Source organism: Salvia hispanica, chromosome 2 (genome assembly GCF_023119035.1).
Source record: "Salvia hispanica cultivar TCC Black 2014 chromosome 2, UniMelb_Shisp_WGS_1.0, whole genome shotgun sequence".
In the NCBI taxonomy this organism is placed as follows: domain Eukaryota; kingdom Viridiplantae; phylum Streptophyta; class Magnoliopsida; order Lamiales; family Lamiaceae; genus Salvia; species Salvia hispanica.
Genome location: NC_062966.1, coordinates 4,777,137 through 4,799,886, shown reverse-complemented (window position 1 = coordinate 4,799,886; position 22,750 = coordinate 4,777,137). Strand labels below are relative to the sequence as shown.

Sequence of the window (22,750 nt, the reverse complement as noted above, 5' to 3'; positions counted from 1 at the left end):
GCAAACCCTTTACTTCTCACACTTAGACTATTAAATAGTCTAAGAGTTATGAATGGGGTTTACTCACAATTAAAACACATAATTCTAACTATTTAATAAAAGTATGAAAACACAAACAAAAGAAAAACTTAAATATTAAAAAGAAAACTAACTGGTCAGTTGGGGGTGGTTCGGTCAGATGTTCCTCCTGCTCCTTCTTGGGGCAGGGTTCTGTGCAGGTGGGTCCGTTGGTTCTTCTTCAGTAGGTCCGGGTTGGTTGTCATCATCCTCCTGTTGTCCATCGCCGTCTTCTTCCTCAGGTCCGGTGGGTTCTTCTTCCTGTCCTCCATGTACCAAGTTGGTGCGAACGAAGAAGGGTATATCAAATAGGCCAGGAGCGTCGACCATGTACATTGGAGATAGGTCCTCTGCCTCGGCTGGGTAGGTGGCTATCAGGTGGCATTGGTAGGCTGTCCAAAACCCTAGGTGCAGTTTCCTTCCATGCTTAGCGCACCATACCAAGTACAATTCGGTCATGGACGTTCTTGCAGCGGAGTTGCTCTGCCCCAGTAGGTTATAGCCTAAGTAGAGCTGCACCAATCGCAGCATGGAATTGTTGAAGTGGGTGGATCTGGATTTTGTGGAGGCGAACTGGCCAGCATTGGGGTGGGTTAGCTCCTCCCAGGCTTCCTGGGGCTCAAATTCTATATGTCGCCTCGGTACCCCCCTCTCACGGCTTCTCCAGTCCTGACCTATAGCCTCCTCTAGGCTACACATACCCAATCGCACAGTCCACTCTATCAGACTCATCGACAGTTCTCCACCGAATATCCTAAAGGAAATTGACACCTCGTCTAGGTCCGTAGTGAGTTGGAACCTAAACGTGGTGAAGAACTCCTTTGCTAATCTCACAGATATCTCTGGGTCCCTATTCTCTAACAGCCATTCAAAACCCAATGCTTCCATACTGGCCAGGAAGGAATCACGAACAGACAACTCATCCAAAGAGGGTATATGGAGTACCTTTCCGCATTTGACTTGCTTGCTACTGTCATCCTTGTCGTCAAATGCATCTTGAAGCTTTTTGGTGTCGTAGTGCTTCATGTCCTCCATAAGCTCATCAGTGAGCGTTACCCTCCACCGCCGGTACACGATCCTCTCTACCGGAGGATGGACTAGTTCAAGGTGGTTGTCGGGGAGCTGTTGCTCATGATAGTCTTCTCCTTCCAGAGAGATATCACTCTCTGAGTCAGAATCCTCGCTGGAAGTGTAGTCGGTGTCGCTTGATCTCTCTTTCTCTTCCGGCTCTCTGATCACTATGCTTGCATTGGCAGTGCGCTGTTTCTTCATGACTTGTTTCTTCTTGACAGGGGCTTTCCCCTTCCTCTTCCTTTCTTGAATGTACTTGGTTTCTTCGATATCCATTGCCTCTGTGTCTCCGTCGGCTTGTGTTGAAACGTCCTCCTGGGTGGTAGGCTTGGTCACCACGCGGGTACTAGTATCACTTCTTGCTGCCTCCTCCCGACCTACTGACTCTGATGCGAGGTCCAGACCCTCAGCCACCTTGTCAGTATTCTCCTCCTGGTCAGTCGGCGTTGTTGATACTGTCCCTGTTGCCATTTGGGTGTCCTCCTGGCTAGCATTCGAGGGCTCCTCCCCAGGTTTTGTAGGAGTAGTCCTCTCGTCATCACTCGAAACCTCCACTGCATCTGCTGCTGTGTTTGCTCCTGCCTTGTTGGACGTCCACTTCCCTAAGCATCGCTGTGACACTCTTTGGGGTTTCTGCCTTTCTGCCTTGGGGTCGTTTTTCAACACTAGCCTCCTCTTTACTGGTTTCGGTTTAGTTACCACTGAGGCTTCCTCTTGATGTGTTTCTGGCTCTTGCCTCTCCTCCTCAAGTTGTTCGGCTGTCTTCTCCTCTACTGATTGGTGGACTACCCCTTCCGACCTTTCTGCTTCCTTTGTTGCTTCCCCCTTCCCTACTGCCTGGGATGCGAGGTCCAGTACCTCAGCCACCCCTTCGGGGTTTATCACGATCCTATCCCCCTTGCCCAAAACCGCTTGGAATTCATCTTCCGTCATTAACCCTTGCTTCTTGTCCATTGCGTTCAGATCTATCCCCTCCCTCTCTGCTTCATCGATTTTGGCCTCAGTGGCCATTATCTCCTCTGCTTCACCTTTCTCGCTCTCGCTTGCTCTCCCTCCACTCTCCTTGTCTTCTGTTTCTCCCCAGTTGGGATCTTGATAGGCGGAAAGAGGGCTGACGTCCAGCGGCTCTGTTTGTTGGTGTATGGGAGAAGGGTGGGAGGGTTCTGATTGTGCAGCAATTGTTGGGGAAATATTTTCGGACGTTGGAATTGAGGTTTTTGGGGTGGTGGTGGGTGGGTTTTCTGTGGTTGCAGTTGGGGTAGGGTTTGATGTCGCCGGCATTCCTCCGGTTAGGCTAAATCCGGCTAGGGTTGTTGTCCAGTCTCTGTTGGGGTCTTGTTGCCTTAGAAACGCCGCCAGTGCGTCTAAAGGAACCATCGCCGGAATTTGTGTCGTCGGCGGTGGTTGTGATCGTTGTGGGCTTGGCGGCCGCGACTCGGCTGCTGGCTGGAGTTCTGACGAGGCTTCGCCGGTGGTAGATGCCGGGTTGTTGGTTGCCTTTCTCTTTGCCATGACTGTACCGGTGGTGGTTTGCGGTGGTTTCTGTAGTGGGTGGTGGTTTTCGGAGTGGGGTGGTGGTTGTGGGTGAGAGAATGCAGGTAAGGGTTTGTAAAGTGAAGGGGAGTAGGCGGTGGGGTGTTTTATAGATGGGTGGGTAGTTGAGGGTTTTGACCGGTTGTAGGCGGTCGCTCGGTTGAGACGCTTCGTGTGGAAGGCGGTTGCGAGTGCTGGCAGCTGATTGGACGTTGCTTGTCACGTCCTTGCTTCACGCGCCTCCCAGCCTCTGCACTCGCCTGCAAAGCTGCAACACCCCAAAATTCAAACTTTACTCATCTCCCTTTTCTTAATTAGCTAGAAATAGAAATAAAGCAAATAAATGGCTCTTTAATATAATTCAGAGTTTCACCCAAGTGGTATTCTCGTGGTCAGTACGAACTCCGAATTAATATTTAAGATCCGAAAAAATCTTTTTGTTGTTTTTCTTTCTTGACTTAAATTAAATTACCAAATATTTACAATATTTACATTATTACTAAGGGTATTTGAAGTTTTACTCGGTCAGTAAGTACAATACATATGACGTTGACCAGGTGGAACTTCAAATCCCTTTCCTACTGGTCATTTAGACGCTCTTAAAGTGTAGTGGAATTTCTTCCACTACACACACCTCTTCATTTTCCCTATATATTTTCAATCTATGTCCATTAACGACAAAAGGTTCAGAGTTAGGGATACTCCCTGAAATCTCGACCGCTCCATTAGCACGTAGTGCAGTGATAATGTAAGGTCCTGCCCATTTGGACTTGAGCTTCCCAGGCATTAGCTTCAATCTTGACTGGAAGAGTAGTACTTTCTGACCAACTTGGAGATCCTTGGTTCTCAGATTTTTGTCGTGCCACATCTTTGTTTTCTCCTTGTACCACATGGCTGAGTCGAACGACTCCAATCTGAGTTCTTCCAGCTCTTGTAGTTGTAGCTTCCTTTCCTCTTCACAGGCCTTAGCATCCACATTAACCTGTTGTACTGCCCAGTATGCTCGGTGTTCAATTCCCACTGGCAAGTGACACATCTTCCCAAAGATGATGCGATAGGGGGACATCCCTATAGGAGTTTTGTAGGCTGTCCGATATGCCCACAGAGCATCTTCCAACCTTGTGCTCCAATCTTTTCTGGAGGGGTTGACTGTCTTCTCTAAAATGCTCTTTATTTCCCTGTTTGAGATCTCTGCTTGCCCGTTGGCTTGAGGGTGGTAAGGACTGGATAGGCGGTGATGAACTCCGTACTTCTTCATCAATGCTTCGACCGTTCGGTTGCAGAAGTGAGTCCCTTGATCGGAGATGATTGCCCTCGGTATCCCAAATCGGCTGAATATATGACTCTTGAGGAACTTGGTGACTTCCTTAGATTCACAAGTGCTTGTGGCCTTGGCTTCTATCCATTTTGATACGTAGTCAACTGCCACCAGGATGTAGGAGTTCCCATAAGATGAGGGAAAAGGACCCATGAAGTCCATACCCCAGATGTCGAACACCTCACAAACTATTACTGGAACTTGCGGCATTTCATCCCTCGCGGAGATCCCACCGGTCAGTTGGCAACGGTCACAGCCTTTGCAGAACTCGTATGCATCTCTATTCAGGGTTGGCCAGTAGAATCCGCTATCTAACACCTTTCTGGCAGTCTTCCTTGGCCCGAAATGTCCTCCACATGCCAAGGAGTGGCAGTGCGTCAGTACATCCCGTTGCTCCCAGTCAGGAACACATCTTCTAATGACCTGGTCTGCTCCTGCCTTCCACAAGTATGGGTCGTCCCAGAAATAATACTTTGCTTCGCTCTTGATCTTCATCCTCTGAGCCTTTGTCACGTTTGGCACCATTGGCAGTTCTCCTGTTACTAAGTAGTTTGCCAAGTCCGCATACCAGGGTTCCTGTCCTACCTTCTCCTTGCCCTTGGTTGTTGCGTCCTGACCAGTAAGTCTCATCACTTCTTCCCAATCGATCTTTCTTGCGGAGAAAATCACTTCACATAAATGCTCTTCCGGGAATCGATCCCTTACATCTTCACTGTTCCCTTCTTGTATTATTCTGCTCAAGTGGTCCGCTACCTTGTTCTCAACTCCCTTTTTGTCTTCTACCTCCCAGTCGAATTCTTGTAAAAGTAGCACCCATCTGATCAGTCGGGGCTTTGACTCCTTCTTCGCAATGAGATACTTGATCGCCGCATGATCAGTATAGACGATGACTCTGGATCCCAGTAGGTACTGCCTGAACTTCTCGAATGAATAGACAACCGCCAACATCTCCTTCTCGGTGGTGTCATAATTCCGTTGGGCTTGATTCAAGGTTTTTGATGCATAGAATATCACGTACCTTTTCCCATCGATCTTCTGACCCAGTACGGCCCCCACTGCATAGTCACTAGCATCGCACATCACCTCGAAGGGGTGATCCCAGTCAGGAGCCTGAATGATCGGTGCAGAAATCAATTTTTCCTTAAGGAGGTTGAAAGCAGCCTTGCAATGCTCATCGAAGACGAACTCCACCTCGTTCTGGAGAAGCCTGGTAAGAGGTTGGGCAATCTTGGCGAAATCCTTGATAAATCTTCGATAAAATCCAGCATGGCCAAGGAAACCTCTTATTCCTTTTTGATCAGTAGGGAATGGTAGTTTGGATATGACATCCACTTTAGCTTGATCCACCTGGATCCCCTTTTCTGACACCACGTGTCCTAAAACAATTCCTTCTGTAACCATAAAGTGGCATTTCTCAAAATTTAAGACCAGACTCTTTGCTTGACACCTTTCTAGCACCACATCCAAATGTTGCAAGCACGAGTCGAAAGAGTCTCCATAGACAGTGAAATCATCCATAAAGATCTCTATACAATCTTCAATCAAATCCGAGAATATGCTCATCATGCACCGTTGGAAAGTACCGGGGGCGTTGCATAGACCAAATGGCATACGCCTATACGCATAGGTTCCAAACGGGCAAGTGAACGTGGTCTTATCCTGGTCCTCCGGGTCCACATAGATTTGAAAGTAACCACTGTACCCATCCAAAAAGCAGAAGTACTTCCTCCCAGCCAGTCGCTCCAGCATTTGATCGATGAATGGCAGGGGAAAATGGTCCTTCCTGGTTGCATTGTTCAGCTTCCGGTAATCTATGCACATTCGCCACCCGGTAACTAGTCTGGTGGGCACTAGCTCATTTCTCTCATTCTTAATCACCTGGATCCCTGACTTCTTGGGGACCATATGGATTGGGCTAACCCATTCACTGTCTGGCACCGAGTATATAATGCCCAGTGAGAGCAACTTCAAGATTTCCTTCAGTATCTCTTCTCGCATGTTTGGGTTCACCTTTCTTTGAGAATCTCTATGCGCCTTGGCTCCATCCTCTAGCCTAATGTGGTGCATGCAGACGTCCGGGCTTATACCTACCAGGTCCGTAAGGCTCCATCCAATAGCCTTCTTGTTTTTGCCCAGCACAGTGAGTAGTCTTGACTCTTGCTCTTCAGTCAGCCCGCTGTTGATGATTACAGGGAATGAGTCTTCCTCCCCTAGGTAGGCATACTTAAGGTTCGCTGGCAACTTTTTCAACTCCACTTGCGGGGGTAGTGTTTCTGTAGGTAGAGGGTTCTTCTTTGAATCCTCCTCTTGTTCTTGTTCAGCATCTGATTTTTCCTCCATACTGGCCGGTACCACGGCCCCTACGGATCCTGCTAGTTCTGACTTCTGACAGAATTCCGTAATTGCTTCTTCGATCTCTTCGTCGGTTAACCCCCGGCTACTGATCAGATCACACCATGCAGCTGCTTCCACATCAACCTGGGCATACACATCCAAGGCTTGGAGCTTTTCCTGCAATAATTCGGTCTCAAGAAATTCTTGGACTAAGGGGTCAATTACATCAACATAACATAGATTTTCAGAATCTATTGGTTTTTTCATGGCTTCATTGATGTCAAAGACAAATTTCTCACCATTAAAGTCAATGCATATTGTCCCCTCGGCCATATCCACAATTGTTTTAGCCGTTCTTAAAAATGGTCTTCCTAACAATATCCCGCTAGACTCCCTAGCTTCTGGTTCACTCATTTTAATGACATAAAAATCAGCGGGATAAGTAAAGTTCTGTATCCTGACCAATACATTTTCTAACACACCCTCAGGATTGATACATGACCTATCAGCCAGTTGGATCAACACCCTAGTATTCGACAATTTTACCCCTTTTAACCGATTATAAATGGATAACGGCATAACATTGATAGATGCTCCTAGATCACACATTGCATGCTCGATTTTCACATCTCCAATTGTTATGGGTAGGGTAAACATACCTGGGTCGGCTCTCTTGGGTGGTAGCTTCTCCTGTACAATGGCTGACGCTATTCCCTCCACCATGATCTTTCCATCCTCCTGGGCCTTCCCGGCTATGAACTCCTTTATAAACTTCCCCAGAGGGGGCAGTCTCACGGCTTGGAGGAATGGTATGGTGACATCCAGCTTCCCAAAGATCGACATGAAATCCACAGGGTTTTCTTTCTTCCTCTTCGTCACAAACCGATATGGAAACGGTTTTTCTCCCTTAGCCTCTCCAGTCAGTCCTTGTGGAATTCCCTTTGGCTCCTCCTGGGCTTGAGGTTCCGATGTAGGCATCACTCCTCCCGGCTGCTCATTTCCAGGTTGTGTTTCTCCCTCCTTTCCTTCCACGGTAGGCTCCTTGTTTAGAAAAAACGGATCCTCCATCTGAGGCAGAGGCCTCTTGAGCTCTTCCGCTGAGATGGTGTCGCTCAGCACCCTTTCTCTATTAGATTCCCCAACAGGGTTCTTGAGCTGAGGTCCATCATAGGCTGTTCCGGACCGCAGTGTAATCTTGCTCACATTTGCCTTTTCCGGTACATGGACTGTAGATGGGAGTTTTCCTGAGTTCCCTTTCATTTCGCCCACCGAGTTAGCGAGCTGGGCCAACTGCCTGTTCATCATATCCATGTTTGCCCTATGCTCCTTCTGGGCACTTTGCATTCCTTGCATTGTTTCATTACTGGACTGCAAGTCATTTTTAATGCTTTGCTGCGAGGCAAGCATCTCCCCCATCATGTCCTCCATAGACCTCCTCGACCTGTTTGGGTGATGGAATTGGTTTGAGCTCTGGTGCTGATTATACTGAGGTGGTGGGTTTGATTGGTAGCCTGAGAAATTTTGTTGGTTTTGGTTCGGTGGGTACTGGTTATACTGGGCAGGAGGGTTATACTGGTCGTGGTTGTGCTGGTACTGACTTTGGTTTTGGTGGTGGGTGTTATGTTGAGGCCCTGGGTTAAATTGGTTTTGGTTTTGGTTCTGGTTTTGGTTTTGAGAGTTTCGCTGATGGGGTGGCACATAGGTAGGGTTCGGGTTCTGGTTTTGAGAGTTTTGGTTCTGAGGATGCTGGTTTCTTCCTACCCAGTTAGATTGGTAGTCAGGGTTTGTTGGGCCACGGTTGGGATATTGGTTCGGTTGGGGGTTGGGTTGATTTGGAGCCTGATTTTGGTTCTGATTCTGATTTCCATCTCCCCATCGGAAATTTTGGTGGTCCCTCCATGGTGCATCCCTTTGCTTCCCCGGAATCCAATTGCCGTTGGAATTGTAGTATCCTGCGGCATTTGCTTGCTCCACATCCAGCGAGTTGTCCGGCTGATCATATGGTAGTGTTGGGGCTTCTTGGCCTCCAGTTGGAGAAGGTGGTGGAGTGTTCTGCTTGATTGCAGTCAGCAATTCCTTCTTTAATTCCTCCATCTTCAAGTCCATCCGTTCCTCCTGGTCAGTAGCCGAAGCACTCGCTACCCTTTCTCTGCTGTACCCATCTCTCGCGTTGTCGTACGTCTTCTTCGCATTCAACAGCTTGCGTAGCACCTTCTTGGCTTCACTTACTCTCAACTGGGTGAAATCGCCTCCAGATGATGAATTCGCCAGATCCTTGGTTTCCTTGTTCATCCCTTCATAGAAGGTGTGGTGCACCTCTATCTCCTTCATGCGATGGTTGGGGCATGACTCCAAAAGGCTCATGTACTTCTCCCAGTACTCGCTCAGAGTTTCATCATATTCTTGCCTTATGCACGATATTTTCCTCTTCAATGCACTTGTCTTCGAAGATGGGAAAAACTCGGCTAGGAAAACTGACTTGAAATCGGCCCATGTATTGATAGAGTCGGCTGGCAGGCGCATGAACCAAGTGTTGGCCTCTCCCTTTAGGACAAAAGGCAGGGCTTTCAGTCTGTAATCGTCCTCGCTCGCTCCTGCTGGCCGCCTCTGTGCCTTACAGATTTTGCAGAACTCATTTAAGAATTCGTATGGTCCCTCGTAGCTCTTCCCACAGTACGTCGGTAAGATTGCGATAACGTGGGGTTTCACATCACAGGCGGTCTGGCCTGGGGTGACCACTATGGCTTGTGGGGGATCTCCGTCGGCGTGTGCGGTAAGTGTTGCGAGCTCGGGATCGTCCTCACCATGGTCAGCCATCCTCACTAGTGTTCTTACTGGTTGGGGTGGAAGCTCCGGGAGTTGGTACGATAACTCGGGTTGGTAACCGAGAGTTGGTACGATCACACACAATAACAGGTACGAACGCCATCCATCCCCGGCAACGGCGCCATTTTGAAAGTGCCTGGTTTCCTTTCCACTCTTTCGGGTGTTTTGTGGTTTATCGTATGTAATTTTGGAGTGTATCCAACTGATCAGGAAGAGATTCCCGACCCAGCTGAGTCGTTGGTACGATAACCGGGACCTGGCTTCAAACAAGTTTCCTCAACCCATTTCTACTGGCTAGTATAATGGAGGTAAGGGTTGAATCCCACGAGGATGGACACGTTTTGATAACTGTGGTGACTTTCCTGGGTGTTTTGGTTAGCTACCACGCTTGGGTTGAGATTTTACCTAGACAGGAAATAAAGGTGGTACTCTACTGACTAGTAGGCGGGAAAATAACAGACATGTGGGAGTGTTCGTGAAAATAGGGGACAAGGTGTATCAGAGACATATGGAAAGTGGACAGTTACTAAAAGAGGAAATTTAGACTACAAGGTATATCTGTTGGCTGGGGGCTTTCTGACAGGTCTGGATAGTACATCTGAAAAGTAGGGAACAAAAGCAAAAGTAACTTAAAAGTAAAAGTGGTCCAATAAAGTTGATTTTGACGTTTTCTTCCTCACCAAGTATTGACAAAAATCATATGAACACAGACACCATAACTAAAACTTCAGATTCATAAATTCAAACTCAAGATCCATCGATTAAAATGCTTAAACTTAAATTAAACGGTAAAACTGCAACTTTACTTCTACTGACTGACATGCAAGGTGGTAATCACGGCGCAGAAAAGAAACTCATGCACGAAAACTTGACTAAACATAGCTACAACTTTTGAATCAACAACTCCCGATAAGAAAACACTTAGAAATTGAAAGCAATAACTAAATCTAACTTTCCTAGGCAGAATGAAGCAAACTCGAACCAAAGTGACATGCGAAATAGAAACTTCATAACGTAAATGTTGGAAAATAACAAAGTACTTCAAAAGAGCAACAGCGATGAGTGTTTGCAAGTAACTAACGATGAAAACAAGTAAACTTTAAACTAAGAAAGCGATTAAGATTGTTTGTGCCACTCCGGGCGATGATACTACTACACTGCTACGATAACTGGCTGGAACGGCGAACTGATGACTTCTCCGGCAAACTCTTGGACGTCAAGTGACCATGGCTGTGGCGAGGAACGAGAGGTAGGATAATGCTGAAGGACTGATCTTCTAGAGAGAATTCTACTAAGTGTGTTGAGAACTGAGAACTTCGAACTCGAACTCTCTAAGGAACCAACTCTAAAGGGGCGTTGATCGAACTTTTTTCTCTCTCTCCAAGTGGCTTCTTTTATAGGGAGGCTTGCCCTTGCTTTTAGGGTAGACTTCTCCCGCGTTTTGACCTTTTTGCCCTTGTCAATGATCATCCCAGCTATCCTCCTTCTCCATCTCGAGCCTTTTCTCTGGCATGCATCCTGGTCAGTATCGCACCCTTCTAGCGCCCTTTTCACTTGCGTCACCTGAATCGTCTCCTACTGACTTGGATCCTTTAATCCTGCACACTTAAGCAACTGTTTTGCAGATAATACATGCATTTCACGACATACTGACCAGTAACCAAGGCTTAGAATACGACTTATCACATATCTTGTGATCTATTCTAAATTGCTTCAATTCTTTGTGTTAGTTTCTTATATTTGATCCGAGAGGATCTTGTGTGAAGTTACTAACTGATTTCTTGAGTGTGCAGGATACAAATCAAGTGGGTAAACCAACTAGGGTTTTGGTCAAGAGACTTGTAATAGTTAGGGTACTCTTACTTGTATCTCTTGTACGTTTACACCTTTGTATAAGTGTAAATCAGCCGCATGGGTGAGAGTTTGGCTAAGCTCTCTTGTACAAAAACAAAGAAGTCTTGGTAATTAGTGAATCTGGACTGGTCTGATCCCTACAACAGTTATAGCACGAAGTAGATTACATTAAATATCGTGCTTTTGAAAAAAGAATTCCCCACTATATATGCTATTGAATTATTCGGAAACTAATACAAATGCAATTCACTAGGTAGTACATAAAAAACTCAAATTTTTCAACCAACTACAGCCAGAAGTATAGAAATCCTTACCGCAACTCCGTAAGATACAGAGTATAGCTTAAAATCTTTGCTTTATTATAGGGTAGTTTTGTCAACTTATAAATGTTGTAACGGAAATAATAAGAAAAAAGAAAGAGTAAAATGAGAACAAAAAAGAAAATAACTTATTCTGAAAAATTAGCATGCATTTATACGGTTGCTAGTTGGGTGGGGATCCTCTGCTGTGCTATTTTGCACAGCAGTTCCTACTGCCCCTTATACAGCCGGGAAATTTATTTATAATTTTTCTATTTTATTTATATGTATATCTATCTATTTTCTATTATTGTACTATGAACAACAGGGCTGCTATGCAAAATTGCACAACAGAGGATTTCCATCCTCGATAGTTTGTATGCTCGAATAGACACAGATTCTTCTAAGATGCGAATATATATATAGTTATTTCTTGAATCCACATGATTCATAGTATTATGACTAATATTAATGTATTTACGAGTTGATATAGTTTTTTTGCTTCTAAAGTTAAAAAAAAGTTACGATATGATCCATCTTATATTTGCAAATGTTAGACTAAATATATAAGAACATGTGGGACATGAATGTTTGTAATTATAAAATATTTATTTAATTTAAGTTAAGATTATAAATGTAACCCCTCGACTTTTTCCAATTTTTATTTGTCTTCGAAGAACGTCGTCTGTGCACCCGATATTTTTTTTTTCCTTAAACAACTATTCTTTTACTAGCCTAATTTGAAACCCATTTGTTATGAGCCCAAAACATATTTTATTTTGAGTCTAATGTTGAAGAAGCTCAATCAAGATTTAGAATGCATAGATTTTCCAAATAAGCAATACCACCAATCCTAGCCAATCATTTGTACACATGGACGAATAATCAGCTGCCACGTGGCAATCATAAAAATTGCTCAAGGGTAAATATTTGCGGACTGCAATATCTAATACACTAGACTGCAATTTTTCCCGCATGCAATATCCAATACGCTAGACTGCAATCTATAGATTGCAGTCTAGTGTATTGGATATTGCAGTCTAGCGTTTATAATATTGCAATCTAGCGTGGTGTCATAGTGTCATTTAGTGTCTATTTCCTTCTTAATATCAACCATTAGATTAGTATGATGGACGGATTAGATGAAGCCTCACAAAATCATCCCGTGTTGCATTATTAGGTTCATTCTGTGCATTATATGGGTAAAATTGTAAAACAACCAGAATTAAAACGGAAGGAGCGAGATTTAAGCGGGTTTTTGCAGAGACCTTCCATCTACTCACTCTCTCTCTCATTCCAACCGTCTCACTCCTCAAACCCACGATTCAACCTCGTCTCCCCCAATTCCCACCCATTTCCAAACCCTAGCCGCCACTACCAGCCACCAAAATCAATCCAAAAGTCGATTTTCGCCGTTTGTTCAACCCTCCGACGTCGTTTCACTGTTGAAAACGCACTCCCTTGGCGCGCGACTTCCAGTTCAAGTAGACATCAAGGTAGGGTTTTTATGCTTCAATTTTTTTATTAATAGCCGATTATCACTTACGAAACCACTGTTAAGCGGCGAGTATCAACGACGACACACCGTTTGATTCATCGTTGGGGTCAATTTTTCAGCAAAGATTCACAATTTTTTGGGTCTATTTTTCAGCAAAAAAATGAAATTGTAATCAATTGAACTAGGGTTCTGTCCATTATTGAAGTTTTTTAGTTTATTTGGTATATGTTCGATTTTTGCGCGTGGAACCAAAACGATTTTGTAGATGGTACTGGAAATTGACCATTTTGTGTTTAGTTTGTTGTCGATTCTGTCCATTATTGATGTTTTGGTTGATTATTGAGTTATTTCTTGGTTTGTGGTCGATTTGGATTAGGGAACGTAACTGATGTAGTTTTTGTGTCTTACAGAGCACAAATGACTTACAAGAGGGGGCAGACTATAGAAAAGCCAACCAACAGAGACCGAAGGTTACATAATTGGTCCCCCTGTTTTGATGCATTATTCGTTCGTTGTACTGCATTATTGAGCATTCTCTTGCAGTTGTACTGTGTATTCATAGTTAAATTATGCATTATTGTCAATGTTGTGTATGTCATGATGTTGTTTGAATATGAAACGATTGGAACACACATAGATGAAGCATTATTTGTTGGTTTTGTTACGTTGTTGACTATTGGCTGTGTTTTGATGTATTAGCCTTGTTCTTGAAATCTGAAGCGATTGTTTCATTAGAATTGATGCATTATTTATGCTAATCTGTGCATTATGATTAGTTTACTGTATAGAGTAACACCATTATTAAGTTCATATTATGCATTAATAGGCTTATATTATGAATTACACATCAGACATTAATGAATTATTGGTCTGATTTATAGCATTACATAATGAGAATGATACATGACTGACTGTATGTTACATTATTGGTCTAATTTATTGCATTATATTAACATCGTTTGTGCATCATTTGTTCTGTACATTCTATGGATTGGTATGCATTACTGTTTTTTGGTGTAGTGAATGGTATACAATGTCATGCATTATTTGATGGAATGTAAACATTGTTGTATGAAGTTTTGTGCATTATGTTGTTACTGACCTTTGGTTTCTGCATTACACAATACACAACTGATACATCTCTGTTTCCTATTCTGGACAGCATCTAAGCAGCGTCGGACTGATTTTGACGAAGCGGTTGATGATGTGATTCCAATCGCATTAGCCCAAAAGCTTCGGCAAAGATTAGCCAAGGACAAACCTGAGACTAGTACAGCGCGGGAAGAAGGACAGAAGAAGAAGCCGATGGGGAAGAAAGTCGACCATCTGTACTGTCGACAGACCTCCACCGAGTTCATTACTTGTATACAAACCCTGACTCCACGGTAGAAGGAAGCCGTGAATGAACTTGGCTTCGGCCCTGTCCTTGATTTCAACATCAAGGAGATCCCAGGATACCTATCGTACTGGGTCCTAAAGTCGTTTAATCTGGCTCGGTGCCAGATTACGGGCTGGATTGATCGCAGGAGTAATCATTGAAACGCTATTTACATTACTTTTAACTATGTTTTTTTTTTGGATAACGCATTTTGGAATTGAGAAAAGACGACTTATTTCTTGGCCTGTTTTGAACAATACATAGCTCTTGCTAACTGAAGCATATTGTGGTACTAGTGTGTGATGTCGTAAACACAACATATATAATGTATGTAATGAGCCCAGTAATGCCAATGTACTGATTAATAATGTGAAAGAGGGTAATAAGTTAACTGGATTTGATGAACTCTTGCTAGGCCTGTTATGGAATAATGGAAGAAATAAATCGAATAATGAACAGAATGTGCTTATTGATGACCTGATCCAGAAATGAAATCTACACCAAGTTAAGTCGTTGCGTGCAATAATGTACATATTCGTGAATGATAATGTACGGTAAAAGGTTAATAATGCAAGGCTGTTATTGGATATGTAGAAAATGTTTGTAATATAAAGTTAACAGCTAGAACAAAATAATGAACAATTTCTTTACTTATAATGCACATTAACGGCCTAAAAATGCAAATTTATTGTGCATAAAATGTTTACAGTGGTAGGATTACTAACACTAACACAACGAAATGATTAATAAGACTACACAGAAAACGAAAACTAATAATGTTAGTAGGTACAAAAAACATCAACATTTCCTCTTGCCCTTACGAAGCTCTTTCTCCTTCGCCATCTCTTTAAGCATTGGACATTTTCTAGAGTCGTGATGGCCCATCTCATGGCACGCCTTACACTGCATACGACAGAATACCAAGTAGTAACACCGTCTGTCTTCCTCATGCCTTGTTTGCGCGTATCAAAACCAACAGCGCGGGCATATACATCGTAGAACGCGCAACCAAAATCAAGTGATTGGAACTTCTGACCAACCACAGGCTTCAAATCTGGAGAACATTCAGGTACAACCACCACTGTATAAAACGACATAAAAAACGGCTCAGCAAACATATGCATTACATGTCGGAAATCGTCCATTAAGAGTCTATTATAACCATTATACAATGCTACATGTACATTATGTTTATAGGTTAAAATTACTCCCTAACCCAGACGAATTGTAAACCCTAGAGGACATAATACACCTAGTCCAAACGATGACTAAACCTTTGGGGAATAACTGAACCGTGACCCAAATAAGAAAACATGACAAATCCTAAACAAAACCCTAATATAGTACAGGAAAAATAGATTCATTACACAACATAAATCGTGCATTACCATTTCTAAAATTGCCATTACAATTACTACCTATCAGAGACCACATCTAAACTCTAGCAGAAACAATATCTACACCCTATGCGAGATCAATCAACAGTGGTACAATTAGGAACGGTTGTTTCACTACCTGGAAATAAATGAAACGTGAGAACAAGAATCATAGACTACAAAACTTTGAAAATCTACTTTGAAAAAAACGAAAACACCTCCCAAACGGTTTTCATGTGCAGAAATCAGTTTAATCAAAACAAAAACTTTTCTAATAAAATTACCTTCTTCCATTGATGAAGAACAACCATCTTCCATTGTTGAAGAACAACCTTCTTCCATTGATGAAGAACAACAATAAAATGATAATATGGAATTTACCCGAGAAGTTAAAAGTATACGAATTTCGCCATAAAATCAAGAAAAACAATTGTGTTCAATGCAGAAAGATATGAGAAGGAGAATAACCGGTGAAAAAGAAGAAATCTTTGTGAAATCATTGAATAAAACCGCTGATTCTGAAATGAGAGAATCAAGCACTTTCCATAACTGACGTGAAAGTGTATACCAAATAAGCCATTTTCCTATTATTTTAATAATTTAAATAAACATAATCTCCTTAATTTTCGTCCATTAGATCATCAAAATCGTGGGGCTAGGATTTAGAAGGAAAAAGAACAATAATTAGAAAAAGGATATGAATACATCCCATATATATATATATATATATATATGTTGTGATCAATGTCGAACCCTTCTTAAAGACCGAACTAGAGACCAAATTTGGGCCACTCATTTTTCTTTATCTTATGGTTATGATTAATTTAGAATTAATTTAATATTTTATTAAATAAAAACGTTTTTAATTTATTTGTTTTTTAATTTTTTTTAATTTAAAAAAAAAAATTTAATTTTTTTTTAAATTTTTTTTAATTTAAAAAAAATTATTTTTTTTTTAATTTTTTTTTATTCGATAAAAACTTGCTGGAGTAAATAATGAACTATATTCACTACATAATGAACTAAATGAATGTATGTTATGAAGTAATTTTTCGCATTCATTATATACTGAATTTACTTCAACTGAAAGATAATTATGTCATAACACATTATAAAGTAATAAAATAATAAAATGAAGTAATAAACTAATGAAATGAAGTAGTAAACTAATGAAATGAAGTAATAAACTAACGGAATGAAGTAATAAACTAACGGAATGAAGTAATAGCATGACTGAATGAAGTAATAAACTAACGGAATGAAGTACTAAACTAATAGAATGAAGTAATAACATGATTGAATGAAGTGATAAACTAACGGAATGAAGTAATAACCCTAAACCCAACTGAAAGATAATTATGTCATAACACATTATGAAGTAATAAACTAATGGAATGAAGTAATAACATGACTGAATGAAGTAATAAACTAACGGAATGAAGTAATAAACTAACAGAATGAAGTAATAGCATGAATAAATGAAGTAATAAACTAACGGAATGAAGTAATAGCACGACTGAATGAAGTAATAAGCTCATAACAATAACATGACTGAATGAAGTAATAAACTAACGGAATGAAGTAATAACATGACTGAATGAAGTAATAAACTAACGGAATGAAGTAATAACCCTAAACCCAACTGAAAGATAATTATGTCATAACACATTATGAAGTAAAACTAATAGAATGAAGTAATAGCATGAATAAATGAAATAATAAACTAACGGAATGAAGTAATAGCACAACTGAATGAAGTAATAAGTTCATAACATACATTCATTTAGTTCATTATGTAGTAAATATAGTTCATTATTTACTCCAGCAAGTTTTTATCGAATAAAAAAAAAAATTAAAAATTTTAAAAAAAAATATCGAAAAAAATGAGAATAAATTAAAAAAAAAATTATAAAAAATTAAAAAATTATAAAAAATTATAAAAAATCTAAAAAAATCTTTAAAAAAAAAAACGTTTTTATTTGATAAAATTCATAACCATAAGATTAAGAAAAATGAGTGGCCCTAATTTGGTCTCTAGTTCGGTCTTTAAGGGTGAATTTGTGGTTAATAGGACTATATATATATATATATATATATATATATATAGGGGAGTATTAAGCTCCTTTTACCCCTTTAGATACTGTTTCCTTCTTAATTACATCCATTACATCCATTAACCAACAGAGGATTCCACGCGTTTCAAACAGAAGGCGCGAGAATTCAGGGGGCTATTTATTGCTACGGGCTATTTATTGCTACCGATTCACATTCCATCCAATCACTCTCTCTCTCACAAAACCTCTCTCATCCCTCAACCCACGATTGAAACCCTTTCTCTCCCATTTCAAAACCTTGCCGGTGCAAAATCGTGGAGATTGCTCTCTAAGCGACGGTTTGTGTCGGAATCACGCCCTACGGTCGACGCACCAACGTTTCAATCGGTGGAAGATTTGCAATCGACAACAAGGTAGGGTTCCAAATTTCCGATTTTTGGTAATAGAGCAGTTCCCGATTTGATTTTAGCCATAAATATTACCTATAGTCGACGGTTCGGAGTTTTCTACTAAAGACGGTCACTTTTTTGTCAAACATTTGGACGATTTGATTGTTAAATCAGGAAAGCTTGTTCATTTGTTGTAGGTTTATCTTCATTATTCGCCCCTTTCAGTTCATTGTGGCTTTAGGTCGTTGTATTGGTCGATTTTAGTTATTGAAGTTTCGATTGATTTACATTTGGTGTCGATTTTTCAAAACCAGTGGCATTTTTGCTAGGGTTCTGTATAGTACTGAATTTTTAATGTAGCGGTTTTCATTTGTGGTTTGTCTCACAGATCTATCATGACGAAGAGGGGCCGACCTTACAAAAGCCAACCCACCACTGCAGGTGAGCAAGAGATTATTTGCTTTTTGTGCATTATATTCTGCATTTAGTACATTAATGTAAGAAGTGGTGTACATTATGTTTGAGAGAATGTAATATTTGTTGGTGCATTATCTGTTTCCATTTGCACATTATACAGCAAGTAGTATGCATTATTGTAGGGTGTGGTGTAGATTATGTTGTTTTTTGAAGTTACATCAGTTGGGTTCTTAATATGAATGTAATTGAGTGAATATCGTAGGCGTTTGTGCATTATTTGCTGCATTGAGTATATTATTATAGGAAGTGGTGTACATTATATTTTTTTTAAAAATTTTAAATAATTCGGTTTTATAAAAGGTCAATAGTTGAGAGAATGTAATATTCCTTGGTGCATTAGCTGTTTCCATTTGTACATTATACAACAAGTAGTATGCATTATAAAATATTAATGTGATACATTACTGATTTTTGGACAGCAACGAAGCAGCCAAGGTTGGGAGACTTACTTCGGGGAGAGTGAGAAAGATTGGGAGTGCGGCCTCAGAGCCAAGGAGACAAAAAGCTTGGAAATGTTCCGAATAAAGTTTGCAAAGACTCTTGACTTATCCACATAACTCCAGAGGTGGCATCAACCAAACTCATGCCACCAGGTTTTGGAGAGAGCGGCCGCCAAAGTTCAACTTCGAGAAGTGGGTCGATGATTATGGGTTGGATTGATCGTATGGATAATGAAACGCTGTTTATATTACTTTTAACACCATGTGTTTTTGGATAGATCATTTTGGTAGGAAAAAAAGACTACTTGTTGCTTGGTCTGTTCTGAACCATACAGAGTATGCGGAACATCTTGCTAACAGACGCATATTTTGGTACTAGTGTCTGATGTCATAAACACAACACATATAATGGATGTAAAGAACCGAGTAATGTCAATGTTCTTATGTGTAATGTATAAAATGTTTCTAATAATGAACTGTAATGTACAACTTCGTTACTAATAATGAACATTAACGGACTAATAATGGATGAAATTAATCGAATAATGGACAAGATGTGCTTATTAATGATGAACTGACCCGGAAATATAATCTACAACAACATAAGTCATTGCGTACAATAATGTACATCTTCATTAATAATAATGTACATTAACAGTGTAATAATGCAATGTTCTTATGTGTAATGTACAAAATGTTTATAATAATGCCCTGTAGTCGAATTAACTACTTGTAAACAATAATGTACGACTTCGTTACTAATAATGTACATTAACAGACTAAAAATGCGAATTTAATATGCATAAATTGTTGATAGTTGTAGGATTAGTAACACTAGGATAACGAAATGAATACTAAGACTTAACCGAAAACGAAAACTAATAATGTTTTTAGGTACAAAATACATCAACATTTCCTCTTGCCCTTACAAAGTTCATTCTCCTTCTCCATCTTCAACAGCGGGCATATACATCATAAAACGCAAAAGCAAAATCTAGTGATTGGAACTTTTGACCAACGACGGGCTTCAAATCTGGAGAGCAATTAGGTACAACCAACACTGTGAAAAATGACAAAAAAACCTTCTCAGCAAACATATACATTAAAGAAGAGAAATCATCCATTACTGAGTGCATAATAACCATTACACAGTACTATACGTACATTACTTTTACCAGTTCAAACATCTACGAAAAATATACATTACAGTACATACATCGTACATTACTGATTGGAAAAAATACATTACACTGAAATATTTGTACATTATATCTATTACTGAATACTACTCCCCAGCCGAGATGAAAAACTAAACCCTAGAGGAATGAATGAAACTCGTGGGTTGTGGTGACGATTGTGTTACGTACACCATACTACACCCTAGCCCCAAGGATTGCTAAACCCTTGGGGAATAAATTTAACTTGCGCCAAACAATCAAACCCTGCCAATATTAAATTACTCATCAAATTGTATAATACAACCAAACACCAATAAACAGTAAGTTTCTGCAATGAACAATTACTCTAACTAATCGCTATTGACTTCTGCAAATCAGTTTTCTAATCAATGACTGAAGAAATATAATTACCTTCTTCCATTGTTGTAGAAAACGAAATCAATCAACGAGTGCTCCAAAAGACGGTTATTGACGAGAAACAAAAAATTAATAGTTTAGAGCGTTTGTCTTCGACGTAGAGTGTCTTCAACGGAGAAAAAAAGAGAAAAGATTAGAGACAGAATAAAGATTGAATCGTGTAATTCTGTACAAAAACCGCTGGGATCATGAGATGGAGAAAATCAAGGACTTACCATAACCAACTCCAATGTATATGCCAATTCCACCCTTTTCATTTTTTTTAATTATTAAAATTAAATACATCAGGCTCTATTTTCGGCCATAGGATCTTGAAAATGGATGGTGGAGATTGAGAAGGAAAAAGAACAAAAGATGGAAAAAGGATATGAATACATCCCTACACATCCTTCATTCCAATAATTTATTACATTATTCCATGTGTTTATTAAACCATATTAGCGCCATGGCATTGGTGATAGATATTGTAGAGAGAAAGAACGGCACGCGACGGCGAAACCACATTTACGTACTGGAATGAAGTAAAAACCTCTGGAATGAAGTAAAAACCTACTGGAATGAAGTAATAACCTACTAAAATGAAGTAATATATTCTGGAACGAAGTTAAATCTTCGTAACATGTTAGTATGACTTATTTACCTTCAGATGAATTAAAATAGGCTCGTGATGAAGGCGAAAATAATTTATAAATTTCTGTATCTTATCCATAAAAAACTAGATCTAAAAGCCCTAATTTGGTAGGGTTCGGTGGTTCGGTCTTTAAGAGTGGATTTGTGGATAATGGGACTCTATATATATATATATATATATATATATATATATATATATTACCTCCCAAATCAGTTTAGCAAACCCTAGTACTTGCACGTTCAACACATCCAATTTTGGAGAGAAGAAACCGAGGGATAAGAGAATGTAGGCGGCGAGTTATTGAGAACAAATTGAGATAGTGTAACACCCCAACTTTTTCTATCTTTTTATTTGTTCTCGCAGCTGTCGTTTGTTCTTTTAAACCCAAGTTCTTTATACGTTAGAGGGACTCTATTTACGAACAATGAAAAATATGCGAATGGAAACCGAAGGAATAATATATGCGATATAGACGATGAAAAATAGATTTGCTTTTGGGCCAAATTCCTAAAATCCCTTATCTACCCATTAATAAGTCAAAATCAAACAAATAGAACTTTTAATAAAAGTTTAGATTTGGGGGAAAAGGGGAGAGGGATTTACTAGGTGTGAAAAACAGCGTTGCCGGCGGAGGAGCTGAGCGCCTGTAGCGGCGACGTACAGCGTAGAACGGTCTCACTTGAAGCGGCTAGTTTGCAGTGTGATGGAGACGGTGGCCTGTTGCGCGGCGCTGCTCAGCTACGGTAGGGAGATGATGGAGACGGTGTGCAATCGGGAGAATCACGAATGTTGCAATCTGTCAATTTGAGAAAAGTGGGTGATGAGAATGTCAGTTTGGTTCCAATTTGAGAATAAGTAGAGGGAGAGCCGAGAGCGTGAGTTACAGAGAGAGTTCTGAGAGTGACAAAAAGAGAGAAGACGGATGCGTTTGAGCTGGGAGTATATTTTAATTCTTTTGTTTAATGGTTTGGACCATTTAAATTCCTTATAAATTTTGGGCCTTTTTGAATAGATATGTATTGGGTACGGAGTATAGATGTGTTGGTGGCAGGGAGTATATATGTTACTCTTTTAATTAGTTGTCTACTTTTAAATTCTAATAATGTGAAGTTGAGTTGGGAATATGCTAATTTACAATGTGTTGGATTTGGAGTAGCTACGTGTGTTGGTTGGGGTTATATAGATATTAAATTACTTTATTTAGGTGTAACTTTGTGGTTAGACTAAATTAATTCTTTAGTGGACTACCTTAGTTTAATTGTATGCTTGAGCCGGGGACAAGAATTGTTTTGGGCAGTTACGTGACGATGAATTAAATTAGAAAAATATGAGGATTTTATATATGTGTTTTCTCTACGAGAGAACGAGAGATATTTGAGCACACGCACTTAGGATGCATGCATCGCGGTTTTATTAATTTATTTTGCAAAGTCTGATTTTTGCATACCATATTATTTCGAAAGGGTGAACTTTTGTCGTCGGTGAGGTTGGGAAAGGAAGTTGTTGAGGAGCTAAACTTTTGAGGTGGGCTTTCTTTTCAAATAAGGATTATGTCCTAAGTATGTTTATTTTTAAATGGTGCAAAATATGTTTGTCATGCCATATTTTTGTGTTGATGTG

At 40.4% G+C, this 22,750-nt stretch overlaps 2 long non-coding RNA genes across 3 annotated transcripts; one reads left to right on the top strand and one right to left on the bottom strand.

Moving 5' to 3' along the window:
* Window positions 1-17,844: 17,844 nt before the first annotated feature.
* LOC125203777 lies at window positions 17,845-19,242 on the top strand. The gene is made up of 3 exons (XR_007173437.1): window positions 17,845-18,011; window positions 18,376-18,428; window positions 18,884-19,242. It is a non-coding gene; the product is annotated as an uncharacterized LOC125203777 (long non-coding RNA).
* Window positions 19,243-20,002: 760 nt separating this feature from the next.
* LOC125208582 lies at window positions 20,003-22,061 on the bottom strand. 2 transcript variants are annotated; one of them, XR_007174140.1, is made up of 4 exons: window positions 22,015-22,061; window positions 21,734-21,926; window positions 20,494-20,605; window positions 20,003-20,346 (listed from the first exon to the last, which is right to left on the bottom strand). It is a non-coding gene; the product is annotated as an uncharacterized LOC125208582 (long non-coding RNA). The 2 variants fall into 2 exon arrangements; XR_007174139.1 differs by having other exon boundaries at window positions 21,734-22,055.
* Between the last annotated feature and the right edge of the window lie 689 nt (window positions 22,062-22,750).